This window comes from Sarcophilus harrisii, chromosome X, assembly GCF_902635505.1.
Source record: "Sarcophilus harrisii chromosome X, mSarHar1.11, whole genome shotgun sequence".
NCBI classification, from domain to species: domain Eukaryota; kingdom Metazoa; phylum Chordata; class Mammalia; order Dasyuromorphia; family Dasyuridae; genus Sarcophilus; species Sarcophilus harrisii.
This window is the reverse complement of record NC_045432.1, coordinates 47,422,005-47,428,242: the sequence shown is the minus strand read 5'-3', so window position 1 is coordinate 47,428,242 and position 6,238 is coordinate 47,422,005.

The following is a 6,238-nucleotide window of genomic DNA, read 5'->3' as shown; positions in this document are numbered from 1 at the left end:
AAAGGAAAAAATATCATATTGGCATGGCTCCAATACACTATTAATTGGAACATTTTGGTAAGAAGTATGTAGTCACCATAACTTATGACTTAGAGATTCTATTATCGACTTGATTCCCTAAAGGTGATTGACAGAAAGAAAAGGTCTAACTGTACAAACATATCTACTGTGGTACTACTGTCTCCCTTACTGCTCTTATAACCTGTTATATTTACATGCTATAACTTTAGCCATGCCCATAAATGCACCATTAAATGGTGACAGAACTCTGGTTAACAGCAATTTCTGATGCTGGTATTGCCTTCTTAAAACTAAAGCACACATAGCAAAATAACTGTATGGATATGTATACATATATTGTATTTAACATATACTTTAACATATTTAACATGTATTGATCTACCTGCCGTCTGGGGGAGGTGGTGAGGGGAAGTAGGGGAAAAATTGGAACAGAAGTTTTTACAAGGGTCAATGCTGAAACATTATCATGTATATATTCTTGTAAATAAAAAGCTATAAAAAAATTTTAAAAAACTAAAGCACACAGATGGCTCTTTTTTAAATTTTATTTTTAATTATTTTTTATACTCTTTGTTTAGTAGTGGGCTTGGCTTTTTTTTATTAAAGCTTTTTATTTACAAAACATATGCATGGGTAATTTTTCAACATTGACTCTTGCAAAGCCTTCTGTTCTGACTTTTCCCCTCCTTCCCCCCATCCCTTCCCCTAGATGGCAGGTAGTCCAATACATGTTAAATGTGTTAAAATATATGTTAAATACAGCTGACTTCTAAAACAAATAAAATTGGGAAAGGGTAGTATGACATATAATATCAATGTCAAGCCCTCTTTTGCATTATTTTCCTTGGGTATTTTCTGAAAATATACTAGGTATTGGTTTTGAATATTTGTGTTTGCTTTTGTGTGCCTACTCTTAAGTGAAGATTGATAATGTTCACTTACATATTTTCCTAGTTCAGCTATCAGGATAATAGTTTTTATCATAGGAATTTGGTATGGTGCTTTCTTTGTTTTTAAAAGTTTATGTAGCATAGGGATTATCTATTTTGTCGATATTTGTTAAAATTCACTTTTAAAGTATTTAGTCCTGGACTTTTTTTTTTTTTTTTACATTTTATGGGAAGAAATGTTTTCTTTTGTACTGTTTTGTACTGATTCTTGCCTTGCCAGATTAATTATCCTCATTTGTCTTTGTGGGATCATCTATGTCCCACCCCCCAAATTGAAATATATCCAAAAGGTCTGGTCTGAATCCTCTTTAAACAAGTGAACAAAGTGCTGCTCCTCGAGTCAGGAAGATTCTAGCTGAGTAATCCTGAACAAGTCACTTTACCTCTGTTTCTCTCAATTTCTTTAACTGCAAAATGGGGGTAAAAATATTACCTACCTCCCGGGGCTGTTGGGAGGATCAATTGAAATGATATTTGTAAAAATGCTTAGCACAATGCCTGGTACTAACTAGGTACTATAGAAATGCTTATTCCTTTCCTTTCTCTTTCAGGGCAAAATCAGATCTTTCTTACTTTTCTTTCAGGGCAAAGTACCCAGGTTTAGAAAGTGACCCTTCTTGATGCTCTTTTAACTCATGTCAATGTTGTCATTAACATGCAGCCAGGGCATAATGCACAGGAATCCCAGGCACAGAAAGATGAGTCGCAGTGGGTAAGGACATCTGAAAAAGTCCACACACATGCTTTTTAGTTCTCTCCTTTCAGCTTTGGATGGGGCAACAAAGCTCCCTTCATTGCTGCTCTCTGCCCCTGAGCCTGCTCTATTCTTAGCATCTTTTGCCCATTTGCCGAACATGAATCACTTGCAGCTGGTGGCCAAGTAGTCCAGTTTGTCTGAAGCACAGGATTCGTATGGGAAGAGGAAGGGGAAGCTAAGGATGAAAAGGTAGACGGGGGCCATGTTTGAGAGCCTCGAATGCCAGACTCAGGGGTAGGGAGGTGGGGCATGAGCGCCTGAAATATCCCCTTTTTACACGGCACATTGGACAGCTGTGGGTCCACTGGATCCTGCTAGGCCAGCAGGACCTCACAGGATAAAGCTAGCTGTTGTCTAACCGATCTTCCTTCAGAAGTGGAAAGAACTCTAGATTTGGGGTCAGAGGACTTGTATTCAAATTCCAGTTCTGGTCTTGGGCAAATTACTTGTCCTTTGTAGGTGCCAGTTTTTCTCATCTAATGTAAAATGAAGGGGTTAAGCCAGACTACAAGACAGGAGCAGCATAGTACAGTTGGTAGGGCCCTGAATTTGAAGTTAGGAAGAGTTGGGTTCAAATGCCATCTCAGACACTAACTAGCTGTATGACCCTGGGGAAGTCATTTTGTTTCTTTGTGCCTCAGTTGAGGCAATTAGAAAATGAGGAGTTTGGGCTTGGTGGTCTCCAAGATCCCTTCCAACTCTAAATCTCCAATCCCTGAACCACCAGTTCTAAAGCTGTCATCCTGTACTCCTTTCCAAGATAGGCAGCACCGAGGGTCACTCAGTCATTATTAAGATTAAGAAATCTATAGGGAGACCCTCTTCCTCAACACAGTCAGAAATTCCTCTCTGAGATAAGTTATTGTTATTATGTAGCACTCAGAGGTTAACATGGCATATTGATGATCTCACTGAATCCCATAGCACCCCTGTAGTCATCATCATCCCCATTTTATAGATGATAAACTGAAACTCAGGGAGGTCAAGATTTGTCCATGGTCACACAGCTAATAGCCATCAGAAGCAGGATTTGAATTTAGGTCTCTTTTGACTCCAGAGCCAACTACCTTATACTGCCTCACAGAAAACTTATGGAAGCATATAATAGAGACCTACAATTCAATTCAATTAGACATTTATTAAATCCCTATAAGCTACAGCAAAGCTCTGTGCAAGCTTCAAGGGAAATAAACATTGGTATTGCCAATATTGTGACTTCACTGCGGGGGGGGGGGGAGAGAATAAGGATAGAGTCCACTGCAGCAGATGGCTTATCCCTTCTCTTTCACTACCAAGTTACTCTCTCTTCCCCCCAGACTAGAAAGTGTTATCTTGCTACCTTGACCATACCCAACTCTGAAAATGAGTGTGTTGTGCACAAGGAAGATTTGACACCAACAAGTGAAGATTGTGAGAAAAATTCTGCTACGGGCGTGGATAATATACTGAAACTCTGGAAGAAGAAAAGCTGTGGTCATGGGAGAAATTGAGCCATCAGGTCAGAGGAAACCAGATTTAGAGCACTGAAGAAACCAGGCTTTGGACATAGAAGGAAAAAGGGAATTGTGGGGGAGAAAACTAAACTGAGATCATGGAAGAAGTCCAGCTTGAAGCAAAGAAGAAACAATTTTGTGAGCATGGAGTGACAAAGTTTTGAAGAAGGAGGTCATGAAGAAAAATTGAGTTGTAAACCCAAAGAAAACAGGGCTATGGGTATGGATGAAGCCAAATTTCCAGAAGACACACTGTGGGCACATATGAATTGGAATAAACATGGAATTCATTAGCACCCTATCACTAAGATTTTTTTTTGCATTACCAGGGGGAGGTGATGCCAAGGTTGGGGGAGATAGTACTGGAGGACTGGGGAAAATGACTTGGGTAGGGGTGGGGAGGGAGGAGAATACGGAAGTTCTTTGTATTTCTGCGTAAATGTAAAGTTGATGTATAAGGTCGTTTTATAAAGCCCTCAAATGTACATGCTTGTTTTAGAAAGGCCCCCTAATCTAAGCCTAAGAATAAGCTTCCATTGCTAAAGTGCTTTAAGGTGGGCAGAGAACACTCCTTGGAAGTGTGTCAGAATCATTACCCTGTCTTTACAGAGGAAGAAACTGAGGTTGACAGAAGGAGTAGGATTGAAACACAAACTTGGTTTTGAGTAGAGATTCAGTGGCAGATCAATCTAGTTACTCTTTGAGAGGGTTATCACCAGCCTGGACACAGTAAGGAACTTTGGGGACAGTCATCGAGGGATCAAAATTGATATTGTGGGATTAAGGGCCACTAGTAAAATTATGGATTGGGTTATTGGGAGTTGAAACCCTACTGGGATGGGTAAGGGTTGGTTGTTGCTAAACCAAATGGCCAAGCCAGAAAGCTCTGCTTTTTGAGTTTTGAAAATAACATTTGAAGCTTTTAAGCCATTCCTTAATTGCTTATTTTCTAGCTATACTCAAAAACCAAGGTACTTCAGAATCCGGAGATTTTAACTGCCTCCCTGAACTTTAAGAATTACAGGCTTCCAGCTATCATTATTCACTACTTCCAGTGTGCCTGTCTCTAGCAATCCTCCCTTCTCTTCCCCCTCTACCTATTTTTTCTGCAACCATTAGATGATGTCATAAAGAGCTCTGAGACAGTAAGAAAGTTGAGTCCAAGAAGACCAGGATAACTTTCTCTCAAATAATTTATTCCCATAGAAATGAAGTAAATTTGACCTTGGGCATAAATTATATCATGAGAGAAAAAAAATCATCTCTTTATAGGGTTGGTGTTGCCAATTTCTGACTCTAAGATTTATGAAAAATCACTGCTGCTAATCGGAAGCTGATCAAACATTCAGCCAGTGTGTTACAGTTGCCTCCAATGCTTCATGCTGAGCTTCTAGAGACAGAACTCACAGGTCTGTCTGTCCCTCTCTTTCACACACACACACACACACACACACATGGGCGCGCGCATGAGAGAGAGAGAAAGAGAGAGATAAAGAGAGAGAGAGAGAGAAGTACACAACCCTTAGACAAGAGCAAAAAAGAGCACAGGAAAGTCTCCACAGAGAATAGACCCCTTCTCCTTCCCCCCTCAACTCTGGACTGTATTTGGGTGTTTGTATGCCCAGGGACAGGTGACTCCTGCTTATTAAATCCCTTATCTTAAGGAAATTAAGATCCCAAATTCCCTGCAATGTGCTTTATCTGCATTTCCAGAAATAACGTGTGCCTCAGGGGGAAAAGGTCAGTGAACAGCACTCATTATCAGGAATGGAAGACTGTAGGAGAAATTCTTGTGTACAGCTCTTCTCTGAAATGGATTTTGGAGCCAGGAATAATAATTTCCCACCCTGTTTTATCACATACTTAAAACACACTTTAACTGCTGGGTAGCAAAGGCAGCTGGATGGGCAGGGAAAGGATACACAAATGGGAAAATAATATTCAGGAATACCACCTGCAGTTCCAGTCTGGCCTGATCTCAATACAGACTTTCCACATACAGACTTTCCACATCTTTAGAGTTGGAAGAGAGCTTTGAAGTCATCTACTCCAGTCTCTTCCCCACAATTCTTGAGGATCTCAGTTTGAAAAGTTTGAGAGATGGAGCACTCACTACTTCTCAGGGCAGCCCAGGTCACTGTTAGACAGTTCTAAGTGCTAGGACCTTCATCCCAAATCTGTCTTCCCTATAACTTAAACGTCCTCAGTCTGACCCATTGAGGTTAATGAGGATGATGACAATGACCGATGTTTGAGTAATACATGGAAGTTTTACCGAGTACTTTGGGGGCCTCATCTTGTTTGCTCCTTACAACTCCCCTCCCCCAAGCTCCCTCCACCTGGTTCTGGAATTCCAAATCAGCCTTTAAAATTCACCTCTAATGCCTCCTTCTGTGAGAAGTCATTCTGATGCCACAGTCACTAATGGCCCTCTCTGCGTCAGACCTCCCAGAGTGATCTATTTGCATCCATCTCTCTGAAGAATCTATTTATTCTTTTCTAATAGAAATTTTTATGTATATAGATTAGCAATTCCAAGATGGTTAAAACTATATCATGTAGACTTTCTATCTCCCTCTAATTCTGAGTCCCAACATGCATGAGGTGCTATGTGGTCTAGTGGATAGAGTGAGGGACTTGGAGAAAGGAAGCCAACAGCTAAAAATCCTGCCTGAGACACCAGTTGTATGAATCTATGCAAGATACTTGACCTCTCTGAGACTCAGTTTCAGCATCTGTAAATCAGGGATAAGAATAGCACCCCTTATAAGGTTCTTGCAAGGATCAAGGAAGAGAAAAAAATTAAGGCTAACCAATTTGCTTGGTGTCACACTGCTGGAAAGTGCATCAGAGCACGATTGGAAAACAGATTTTCCTGCCCCCAAGTGTGTGCCATTGTATATGTTCTATAACAATGCCTCTTAGCTCTGCCTTAGGCCCACTGAAATGTGCTCATTTGTCTTTCACTGGCCAGGTCTTCAGATATTTAAAGATCACTATTCCATCACTGCCCTAAA